Source organism: Xenopus tropicalis, chromosome 4 (genome assembly GCF_000004195.4).
Source record: "Xenopus tropicalis strain Nigerian chromosome 4, UCB_Xtro_10.0, whole genome shotgun sequence".
Taxonomy (NCBI): domain Eukaryota; kingdom Metazoa; phylum Chordata; class Amphibia; order Anura; family Pipidae; genus Xenopus; species Xenopus tropicalis.
In genome coordinates, this window is record NC_030680.2 from 140,648,090 (window position 1) to 140,660,974 (window position 12,885).

At 48.1% G+C, this 12,885-nt stretch overlaps 1 protein-coding gene across 14 annotated transcripts in view; it reads left to right on the forward strand.

The window, feature by feature from the left end:
- Window positions 1–12,885, forward strand: part of foxp1 (forkhead box P1) — a 544,572-nt gene that overhangs the window by 269,713 nt on the left and 261,974 nt on the right. The window contains exon 1 of one of the 14 annotated variants that reach the window (XM_031901197.1): window positions 6,515–6,604. The exons of the other annotated variants lie outside the window; for them this stretch is intronic. The gene's annotated coding sequence lies outside the window, so the exon portion shown is untranslated. Of the gene's footprint in view, window positions 1–6,514; window positions 6,605–12,885 lie in introns of those variants that run through there. 14 annotated transcript variants of the gene reach the window in all.

Here is a 12,885-nt window from a genome sequence, read left to right on the forward strand (position 1 = left end):
TGATAATATAATTTAATTCCAAGCAACTTTCCAATATGCATTCATTTGAAATCTCCAGAAGTATCCGCTTGTCCCTTGCTATTCTCTGCGCTGCTCGTTCTGACCGTTTGAATCATTGTAGCAGGAGTCGGCTAGTCGATATTTGATTTGGGTGGAATGCCCTTCAATTAGGGTGAGTTTTGGGGGGTGAACACTTATTTGCTATCCTTGATATTCCCAGAACTGTGACTGAATGACTGATACCTGTAGCTGTGAGCTACTGGGGAGCCCGAATGTTGCACTGCTCTAGATTATCTAGGTTATCAGAGCCTGTTGCAGCCACTAAATCATTGTGTCTGCCCATGTAAACACAAGAAAAACTGTCAATCAAATGGTGCCAAGGAGGCTGCAGATCAGCTGACCCCTGTGAAACAGCCCCCCCCTGTGTTCCAGGCAGCGCTCAGCTCATTCATCGACTTTAGGTTCCGACTGCACGCGTTTCACTCCGCCCATAGACTTACTGTAAATAACTGTCCATCCGTGGGCTTTATTGAAACAAATGCACCCAATAAATTCACTTACGCCGGGGCCAGTAGCAAATTTACTCTCCCCCAAACGTATTGATTTATTTATTTACTCCTTTCCGCAACAAAACTCCAGCCCAGTGGAAATGGCGCTCGGCGAGATGGCTAATTTGCTTTAGCGTATACACAAATAGCTGGCCGATTTCCCCGAGACAGGCTAATGAAAGCCAAGCCATGAAGCTGTCTCGCCTATGAGAAGTGATGGAGTCGCCTTATTATTGGTTGGGTGCCGAGGCGACTCGGACTGGACATCGTGTCTTTGAACTTTTGAACCGCTGCCTGTTGCGCTGATTTATTGATTTTGATATGTCTGTTAAATTCCCCATTGTTTTTTTTAATAAGCCCGGCACATAAACAGGCAGTCTGATGTCTCCTTTTTATTGGGAACTGAACCATATGCACTCCTGCCTCCCAGCCCAACAGGACTAACTCTTGGTACCGGCATAGCCCAGTACCCTTTCCCATACGAGGTCCCACTAAATAGCAGTTTTCAGAGACATATTAGTAAAGATGCCCCTCTACAACCTGCCCCCCTCCATGCCTCTCCACTGCCCCCCTCTGATACCCCCACTTGCCTCTCCACTGCTGCCCTCTGATACCCCCACTTGCCTCTCCACTGCCGCCCTCTGATACCCCCACTTGCCTCTCCACTGCCCCCCTCTGATACCCCCACTTGCCTCTCCACTGCCCCCCTCTGATACCCCCACTTGCCTCTCCACTGCCCCCCTCTGATACCCCCACTTGCCTCTCCACTGCCGCCCTCTGATACCCCCACTTGCCTCTCCACTGCCGCCCTCTGATACCCCCACTTGCCTCTCCACTGCCTCCCTCTGATACCCCCACTTGCCTCTCCACTGCCCCCCTCTGATACCCCCACTTGCCTCTCCACTGCCCCCCTCTGATACCCCCACTTGCCTCTCTGCTGCTCCCCTCTGATACCCCCACTTGCCTCTCCACTGCTGCCTCTGATACCCCCACTTGCCTCTCCACTGCCGCCCTCTGATACCCCCACTTGCCTCTCCACTGCCCCCCTCTGATACCCCCACTTGCCTCTCCACTGCTGCCCTCTGATACCCCCACTTGCCTCTCCACTGCCGCCCTCTGATACCCCCACTTGCCTCTCCACTGCCGCCCTCTGATACCCCCACTTGCCTCTCCACTGCCCCCTCTGATACCCCCACTTGCCTCTCCACTGCCCCCCTCTGATACCCCCACTTGCCTCTCCACTGCCCCCCTCTGATACCCCCACTTGCCTCTCTGCTGCTCCCCTCTGATACCCCCACTTGCCTCTCTGCTGCTCCCCTCTGATACCCCCACTTGCCTCTCCACTGCCCCCTCTGATACCCCCACTTGCCTCTCCACTGCTCCCCTCTAATACACCCATTTACCTCTCTGCTGCTCCCTTCTGATACCCCCACTTGCCTCTCTGCTGCTCCCTTCTAATACCCCCACTTGCCTCTCTGCTGCTCCCTTCTAATACCCCCACTTGCCTCTCCGCTGCTCCCCTCTGTGCCCAATCATGGGTTTCTGCATTCTAAAAATTGCATGATTTGTTTTTCTTCATGATAAAGCCTTAACCTAGCACTTAAGCTGGCCATACACGCGTTTCGTGCGATATTTGGTGCGTGTATGCCATGCCAGCGAGTCGACCGATATCGCAGGAAGCTGCTGATATCGGACGACTCGCCGATAGGGTGGGTTAAAAGATTTTGATCGGGTGCCATAGAAGGCGCCTGAGCAAAATCTGCCGTCAGGACTGAATCGGCAGAAGGAGGTAGAATTCATATTGTTTGTACCTCCTTATCTGCCGTTTCAGCCCTGAACGTTAGTGGCGGATTGGAACGATCTTTCGTGTGAACGATGGTCGAATGAAAGATCGCAAATCACCACGTGTGTGGCCACCTTTACATATGAGTAGGGCTATGGTTGCTGCACTGGTAATTGTTGTTTTGCCACTATCACTGCCCAGGTAGATAGTGGTGAATCTATGGGGAGGGACTAACTATACAGCTATAGCCCCTCCCCTTAGATGAACTGTTTTTTAAATGGTGGTAGTTAGCTCCTCCCATTAGATTCAGTAGTAGACGGTATTTATCACTTTATTTAATCCAGAATTTGGTTTGGGATTCAGTCTTTTTCAGAGGGATTCCGATTCGGACAAATTCACGTGTCTGGCCGAACCCAATCCAAATCCTCAAGATCACTTGACATTTTGTCACATAAACACGGAAGCTGAAAATTTCTAACTGTACAAAGTTCTCTTTACCCCTTCCATTCAGTTCAGTATTCATCGAAATCTTTCACTTATTCGTCCGAATCCCAAAATAGTAGGGATGTGGTGCTTCCCTAACATCCCCTCCCACTTGCTTCATGGTGTATCAGCTCTGTATATGTACAGTACGTATGTATATTTGTATTTTATATAGTGTTACATACGCAGCATTGTGCAACAATAAATACAACAAATGGGGTCATTACAGTAATAGATAAATACAAAGTACAATAATGAATACAAACCAAAAGTACAGTTACACTAAAGATTCCACAGAGCTAAGTGACAATAAGACAATAGGATGGAGGTCCCTGCCCTGTAGAGCTTACAATCTAAATAGGAGGGTAACTTACAGACACAAATAGGAGGGTATTTAGTGGGTGACACTGCAATATAAGTGCCAGTTCCGTTGCTGTGTGAGTGTCCCAAGAGGGAGTCTGGCAGTTTAGTTCTGAAGAGACTGAGGGAGGGTAAAAAATGAGCTGAAAATAATAATAATTAGAGCTTGTGTTAATGTATTTCCCCTTGTCCTAGAGGTGTGGCCCCTTGTGTAGGATTGAGGTACCTGGCAGGACCCCCGTGTATGGGGTGGGGGGGGGGGGCACTGCAGGTTGATAGTGTGGCAGGAAAGGGTTAAAGAGACGCACTTGGGAGCGCAGAGTACATCACACTCTGTATTAAGCAGCTATTGTTTATTTGAAAGCTTAGCACTGCATTCTGTATCTCTCCCCCCCCCCCAAACAAAACCCCCATTTTACAGAGGGCCGTTGGGAAGGGAAGCTTGTTATGAAAGGCCTGTTAAAACAAGCAAACAGAACTGGATGGGAACACAGCGCTGACACCAACACCATTAGCTGTAAAAGTAAAAAAAAAAAAAATTCCATTTCTCTGCAACTATGTTATTGTTTACTTTACCATACACATCCTAATATGGTTACCTCCCTGTCAAACGCCACCGCCGCCGCTGCACTCGCGAAAGAGTGAGGGGCCCCCTCTTGGGAGCAAAGCCTGTGCCGCTGCCAGGGAGTCAGGAACAAACTCCACAACAGCAATAAGCACAGAGCCGACAAACAGCCGCTGCCGCTGCCTTTAGCAAGCACTGCAGTTCTACAGGCTCTGGATCAGTCCCAGTTTATTTCTCACTGATTCCCTATGGAAAGTGGCAATTAAGGGTGAAGACACACAGAGCTACTAGTAGCAGCTACTTGTCACGGCTACTAAAACAGACAATTCTGATCATTTACTGAGAATTGTCTCTACGTGTGTTTTAGCAGAGGCAATTCTCACTATTGTCTATGGCAGGGGATTTTCTGGCGTTTATTAGCTGTGACAAGTAGCTGCTACTAAGTAGCTCTGTGTGAAAACCCCACTGCATGGCCCAGATTGCTTTCTACAAAGCTGAATAAGAAGGGCCGCAGGTTGCTCAGCACCCACTGCCATTTCAGCCATAAAACAAATTGAGAACCTAAAAGGCTGTAGTGGATAGTCCCGCCCCTTTGATGCACCAATTAATAAGCAGCAGTGGATAGCCCCACCCCTTCGATGCACCAATTAATAAGCAGCAGTAGATAGTCCCTCCCCTTTGATGGATCAATAAGCAGCAGTAGCTAGCCCCACCTCTTTAATGCGTCAATTTATAGGCAACAGTAGTTAGTCCTGCCCCTTTGATGTACCAATTAAAGGAAAAGTAACACTAAAATCTATTCTACCCTGCCCCAATAATTGCCCTACCCTGCACACCATTTATTATTTTGAATGCTTTATTAGAAAATACCTGCTATAACTTGGCTTCCGGTCATTTGAAATACAGCGATACATGGATACAGAAGAAGCAGAATCCACTATGCGATGATCGACTTCTCCTCCTAGCCTTCCTTCTGTATAGGAAGGAGTCGGGCGAGGATCGATCAATCGATCGTCGCATAGTGGATTCTGCTTCTTCTGCATCCATGTATTTCAAATGACCGGAAGCCAAGTTTTAGCAGGTATTTTCTAATAAAGCATTCAAAATAATAAATGGTTGCAGGATAGGGCATTTATTGGAGCAGGGTAGAATAGATTTTTTTACTTACAAAATTTTAGCGTTACATTTCCTTTAATAAGCAGCAGTAGATAGTCCTGCCCCTTTGATGCACTAATTAATAAGTGTCAGTAGCTAGCCCCACCTCTTTGATGCGTCAATTAATATTCAACAGTAGTTAGTCCTGCCCCTTTGATGCACCAATGGGAAATGTTAATAGCCAGTGTGCTGGCCAGAGTGGTTGCTGTAGGGTTCCCATGGCAGCCTGTGCCAGTCGCCTACAGAATCAGATGCGCCACCCAACCTCTTGCACCCAACACCAGAAATGATGCCGACGACACTTAATAAAAATGTAAGCCCAATACTGTGAGTGTTACAGACTCATGTCCCCCTACAGCTGCTATGGCACTGGGATTCTGGGGGGGATTTAGCATTATGGGTAAAACAAAAACATGGCAATTGCACCCAGTGCCACCGCCCTAGCGCTGAGTCCCCTCGGCTCCCCATTGGCACCTGTATGCAGTCAGATTAAAGTGCATAAAAACATGATTAGTGTGGGGAACCAGTAAAAATGCTGCTCACACAAAATGCACCTTTTATAAATGCGCCAAAAAGCAATAAGGCAACAAATTCCCTAACAGAAACTTAGTAAGTAGGTTCCTAAAAGGCAGTAGGACTATGGCATTTGCCCAGGGGCATCCCAGCAACTCCCAGTGGGGAATGTGCAGTAACAGCTGGAGGGCTGGCAGGTTGACCCCCCCCCTAACTTTCCTGCATCCCCAGTCCCCCCCTCTCCTTGTCCTGATGGGACAGCCCGGTGCTGCTGTGTGTCCCAGGGCTGAGATGGGCTGTTTCTTGTGCAACTGTCACACACACACACACACACACTCACACACACACACACTGTGACCCCCCCTCCTGCACTTGTACATTCTGATCACAGGGCCGTTTACTCATTCTAGTGTAAACAGTGCAGTAAATAGTCTCTCTCCCGCTCCCTCTCCCAGTTAGAGCGTTTGTCAGCAGGCACCGTTGGCTTTACATGCCTCCTCCTGCCTCCCCTGCCCTGGCTACTTGGGACCCTGAGCGAAGCCCCTTTCCTCTGCATCCCCCCCCCAGCCCTCATGGTACCGACCGTGGCCGCTTACTTCTGCAAGGCTAACACAAAAGGTAGGTCGTTACCAACTCCGCGATGGGGGGGGGAGGAGCGGGAGACTTTTTTTTTCTCACTGGAGACTTGTCTGCCCAAGCAAGGGTTAAAATGTGAATGTAATAGTGAGTAATACAAGTGCGGGGAATGGTCCCGCTGTCTCCAAACAAGGAAGCCGGGCAGGGAAACGGAGTTGTGGAAATTGTGCAACTTGAGGAAGAAGCGGCCGGGGCTGCACTTTGCTTCTATTCGGCCGCTTCTCTTGCTCCTACCTCTCTCTCTCCCCCCCCATAGGGTTACACAGGTTCCTGGGGCAGTCACCCCCCCCCCAATAGCGCTGGTGTGTAGCGCCCCCCCCCCCCCCCATTCACACTTTGGGATAAACCTGCCGGTAGCGCTCCCCTTGCACTGGGCTGTTCCATGCGGAACGTATAGGGGTGTGTGCAAAGGCGCCTAATGCAGGAGGAAACTTTTACTTTAAATTGTGACGGGCTGGTGCGGAGAGATTGCTGTTACTAAGCTGAGTGCTTCAGCGGGGCCTTATAGTGTTATGGAAAGAAACTGTGCGGATGCCCATCTGGTGGCACAACCTGGAACAGGTAACATTGTGTCAAGTAAATAAACAGAGGGACGCCTTTATAGTCACAATAAGGGCACTGCTGGCCCTCTCATACCTGGCACAGGTATCCAACAGCTCTCCCTGCCCACAGCTGGGCACCCTGATACATGGCACAGCTCTCCCTGCCCACAGCCGGGCACCCTCATACATGGCACAGCTCTCCCTGCCCACAGCCGGGCACCCTGATACATGGCACAGCTCTCCCTGCCCACAGCCAGGCACCCTGATACATGGCACAGCTCTCCCTGCCCACAGCCGGGCACCCTGATACATGGCACAGCTCTCCCTGCCCACAGCCGGGCACCCTGATACATGGCACAGCTCTCCCTGCCCACAGCCGGGCACCCTGATACATGGCACAGCTCTCCCTGCCCACAGCCAGGCACCCTGATACATGGCACAGCTCTCCCTGCCCACAGCCGGGCACCCTGATACATGGCACAGCTCTCCCTGCCCACAGCCGGGCACCCTGATACATGGTACAGCTCTCCCTGCCCACAGCCGGGCACCCTGATACATGACACAGCTCCTCCTGCCCACAGCCGGGCACCCTGATACATGGCACAGCTCTCCCTGCCCACAGCCGGGCACCCTGATACATGGCACAGCTCTCCCTGCCCACAGCCGGGCACCCTGATACATGGCACAGCTCTCCCTGCTCACAGCCGGGCACCCTGATACATGGCACGGCTCCTCCTGCCCACAGCCAGGCACCCTGATACATGGCACGGCTCCTCCTGCCCACAGCCGGGCACCCTGATACATGGCATGGTTCCTCCTGCCCACAGCCAGGCACCCTGATACATGGCACAGCTCCTCCTGCCCACAGCCGGGCACCCTGATACATGGCACGGCTCCTCCTGCCCACAGCCAGGCACCCTGATACATGGCACAGCTCCTCCTGCCCACAGCCGGGCACCCTGATACATGGCACGGCTCCTCCTGCCCACAGCCAGGCCCCCTGATACATGGCACAGCTCCTCCTGCCCACAGCCGGGCACCCTGATACATGGCACGGCTCCTCCTGCCCACAGCCGGGCACCCTGATACATGGCACGGCTCCTCCTGCCCACAGCCAGGCACCCTGATACATGGCACGGCTCCTCCTGCCCACAGCCAGGCCCCCTGATACATGGCACAGCTCCTCCTGCCCACAGCCGGGCACCCTGATACATGGCATGGTTCCTCCTGCCCACAGCCAGGCACCCTGATACATGACACAGCTCCTCCTGCCCACAGCCGGGCACCCTGATACATGGCATGGTTCCTCCTGCCCACAGCCAGGCACCCTGATACATGACACAGCTCCTCCTGCCCACAGCCAGGCACCCTGATACATGAGGCACCCTGATACATGGCACAGCTCCTCCTGCCCACAGCCGGGCACCCTGATACATGACATGGCTCCTCCTGCCCACAGCCAGGCACCCTGATACATGACATGGCTCCTCCTGCCCACAGCCAGGCACCCTGATACATGAGGCACCCTGATACATGGCACGGCTTTTCCTGCCCGCAGGCAGACACTGTAATACATGGCACAGGTATCTGATGGCTCTCCCCGCCCCCAGCTGGGCCCAAGTCTTCCCTTGTGTTTCTTTATTATTATTATTATTTGTACAATCGTTCTGAAATTGTGTAACATTTGCACTTGAATTATTCATTGCTTTCGTTTAATCTTTGACTTCTTGCTTGCGATGCTACAGTTTGGGATTTCATTTGATCTGCATATTTCATCAGAGCATTGCCCAGAGGCCTTGTGGGAAATCATCTTTGGTACTTTTTGCATTTCATCCCATTCGTACGTCCCTTTAGGTTGCGTTGGCATAGTTGCCAAATAACTCCGATATCTGCAAAGCTATTATTATTATTATTATTTGTTTGACGTTTAGTGATAACTGACTCTTGAGACAGCATCAGGCTGCTGGGACTTTAAAGGTTAATAGCAAGCTGGGTGCTGAATTATTCTTGGCTTCATAGAGACATACTGGCCCCCTTCCCTATGCAACCCCTAACCCCTCCACCTGCCTCTCATTAACCCCAAAGCTGCTGTTGACTGTTGAGGACAGAATGGACTTTTGACATCTGGGGGCCACACAATCTGGGGGGGGCACAGAGTACTCCACTGCTCAAAGTTGCCTGATTACATTACAGCTTCCATTTGTTTTACCTGCATGGAGCCACGTTTTAACCCTCTACAGCCTGGAAGATTAACACTGCGCTGAACCCCACAAACTAAGAATTTCAGGGAAATAATTGACATATCTCCATTTCATCTGATCTTAATAACGCCATTGGATTCACCCTTAAATTTGCACTATTCCGGGTGGGGGGGGGTTGCCTTTGAACTCCCTTATTTTCCTGTTGGCCGACAAAGAGCGGAATCTGTAGCCTTTAATTAGACGTGGATATATTCCCACATTGGAGGGATTGGCTGGTGGCTGTTCCCTCGTTAAGGCTACTCCCTGCGCGTAATGAGCTTCATCATTAGTTGACGGAGGGAAATTTGCCCTACCGCTACCTTGAAAGGCACATCATTTACATAGCACTTCAGAGCCGCCGCTTTAATGGATTCCTCCATGCAGAAAATGAAAAGCTGGGCTCTCTAAATTTTTTAAGATTTTTTTTTTTTTTTTTTATAATAAATCTTTTTTTTTTTAACTTATGAAAAAAAAATCTAGCGGATGACCGGGGTCTGTGATTATCCTATATCTTCAAAAACGTTGAGGGGCAGAATATGGGAAAATAAAGAAATTGATGAATTACGGAAGGATTGTTGCTCGGTCCTTTTGCTTTTTTGCTTAAGTGCTTATTATATATGTGGCACAACCTGCACCCTTGGTCACTAAAGCCCTGGCAAGGGTTAAGAAAAAGGGGGGGGCGGAGGTGGGGGGGCAAGATAAGAGTCCACACATGACACATTCCTGCTTGGAAAGCCTTTTAAGTAAGCAAAGGGAGTTTATTTAATTGCGTGTTCTTGAACATGTCAGGTCAACCTTGTGACGCAGTCAAAAGTTCAAGCAGAAAGGGGGGGAAAGCGTTCGCCTTACCCTTTAAGTCCCAGCTGCCACCGAGAGTGAGAGTAGAGGGAGAGGCTACAGACGGAGCACTTTACAAGCGGAAAATGAAGTGCATTTATGGACATTAATAAATCCATGTAATTCTTTACAGCCGTTTATCCGCGCACTGGGGGGGGGGAGAGACGCCGCCGATGTTTTTGTTTTTTTTTTCCTTTTTGCGCATTTCTCCTTCTCCCTATATTTGTTTTGGGAGCCGGCGCGGCAGTGTACGCGCCAATTACAGCCTTTCATTAGCAAAATTGGGTATTTGTTTTAAACTTAACCAATCACTTTGATATGCTAATTACGGTGTAATTTAATTTGAGCCCTGTAATGATGATGCCGTTATTATGGACATAAACGATGCCGTTAAGCTGAGAGTAATCTCATTTGCATACTGTACATGCCACTAAATTAAGCCCTTTCTTCCACTGCTTCTGCTGCTTTCATTTTCCACTTCTTTTCACACAGGCGCTCGCCTCTGAGCCCACTCTGCGCCAGTCTCGGGGGCTGTTTGATGTGGAGAGGCTGGGCACTACAGGCGTGCGAGGCGCAGCGCTTACAGGCTTCATTATGTGCCCGAGCGTCGCTTTAAGGGGCTTATTAGCCGCAGCTCAGATCAATGGCACGGCGAGGAATCGGTCGTGGGCTAATTATTTCATAGGGTCTCCATGTTTAGGTCTGACATATACCCCCCTAAAGTAAATCCCCTGTTTGTTTGTGTATTTATTGTATAGTCACCTATTACTGAACTGCTCAGAACCTGCCTGCTCCGACTCCCTGCAGCCTGCCTTCTCTCTAACCCTAATAGAGAGAGTGCTAGTTAGCCTTTAAATTCACTTCGAGTTATTATTATTAACATTTATTTATAAAGCGCCAACATATCCCGCAGCGCTGTACAATAAGTGGGTTCCATACATTGGACATACAGAGTAACATATAAAGCAACCAATAACCGATACAAGAGGTGAAGAGGGCCCTGCCCAAAAGAGCTTACAATCTGCAAGGTTTCAGCTTCTTGCTCAGCAGCTCTCCCTTTTTGGAACTTCAGCAAGGGTCCAGTTTACTTTAGCAACCTAGACTGGAAGATGAGTAGAGGGGAGGGCCTGAGTGCAAATGTAAGTAATAATAATAATAAGCAATAGGGGTTTTTTTGGCTCCCGGGGTCTGTGGCCCCCATTTGGAAGCCAGAAAGAGGCAGAAGACAAAGGCAAATACAGGTACGGGACCTATTATCCAGAATGCTCGGGACCTGGGGTTTTCCAGATAAGGGATCTTTCCGTAATTTGGATCGCCATAACTTAAAGTCTGCTAAAAATCATTTAAACATTGAATAAACCCAACAGAATTGTTTTGCCTCCAATAAGGGGTAATTATATCTTAGTTGGGATCAAGTACAGGTACTGTTTTATTATTACAGAGAAAAGGGAATCATTTAACCATGAAATAAACCCAATAGGGCTGTTCTGCTCCCAATAAGGGGTAATTATATCTTAGTTGGGATCAAGTACAGGTACTGTTTTATTATTACAGAGAAAAGGGAATCATTTAACCATTAAATAAACCCAATAGGGCTGTTCTGCCCCAATAAGGGGTAATTATATCTTAGTTGGGATCAAGTACAGGTACTGTTTTATTATTACAGAGAAAGGGGAATTACATTACATTAACATTTATTTATAAAGCGCCAACATATCCCGCAGAGCTGGACAATAAGTGGGTTACATACATTGGACATACAGAGTAACATATAAAGCAATCAATAACCGATACAAGAGGGGAAGAGAGCCCTGCCCAAAAGAGCTTACAATCTACAAGGAGAAAGGGTTGAGACACAAGGTGTGGGAATGGGCATGACCAGAGTTGTGAGAGGTGGGGCACAGGGTATTGCTAAACTAGATTAGGGTAAGCTTCTCTGAATAAATGTGTTTTTAGAGATCTCTTGAAGGCAGAGAGATTGGTAGAAAGTCTGACAGTTTGTGGGAGCGAATTCCAGAGAAGGGGGGCAGCCCTTGCAAATCATTTAATCATTAAATAAACCCAATAGGGCTGTTCTGCCCCCAATAAGGGGTAATTATATCTTAGTTGGGATCAAGTACAGGTACTGTTTTATTATTACAGAGAAAAGGGAATCATGTAACCATTAAATAAACCCAATAGGGCTGTTCTGCCCCCAATAAGGGGTAATTATATCTTAGTTGGGATCAAGTACAGGTACTGTTTTATTATTACAGAGAAAAGGGAATCATTTAACCATGAAATAAACCCAATAGGGCTGTTCTGCCTCAATAAGGGGTAATTATATCTTAGTTGGGATCAAGTACAGGTACTGTTTTATTATTACAGAGAAAAGGGAATCATGTAACCATGAAATAAACCCAATAGGGCTGTTCTGCCCCAATAAGGGGTAATTATATCTTAGTTGGGATCAAGTACAGGTACTGTTTTATTATTACAGAGAAAAGGGAATCATGTAACCATTAAATAAACCCAATAGGGCTGTTCTGCCCCCAATAAGGGGTAATTATATCTTAGTTGGGATCAAGTACAGGTACTGTTTTATTATTACAGAGAAAAGGGAATCATTTAACCATGAAATAAACCCAATAGGGCTGTTCTGCCCCAATAAGGGGTAATTATATCTTAGTTGGGATCAAGTACAGGTACTGTTTTATTATTACAGAGAAAAGGGAATCATTTAACCATGAAATAAACCCAATAGGGCTGTTTTGCCCCCAATAAGGGGTAATTATATCTTAGTTGGGATCAAGTACAGGTACTGTTTTATTATTACAGAGAAAAGGGAATCATTTAACCATGAAATAAACCCAATAGGGCTGTTTTGCCTCCAATAAGGGGTAATTATATCTTAGTTGGGATCAAGTACAGGTACTGTTTTATTATTACAGAGAAAAGGGAATCATTTAACCGTTAAATAAACCCAATCGGGCTGTTCTGCCCCCAATAAGGGGTAATTATATCTTAGTTGGGATCAAGTACAGGTACTGTTTTATTATTACAGAGAAAGGGGAATTACATTACATTAACATTTATTTATAAAGCGCCAACATATCCCGCAGAGCTGTACAATAAGTGGGTTACATACATTGGACATACAGAGTAACATATAAAGCAATCAATAACCGATACAAGAGGGGAAGAGAGCCCTGCCCAAAAGAGCTTACAATCTACAAGGAGAAAG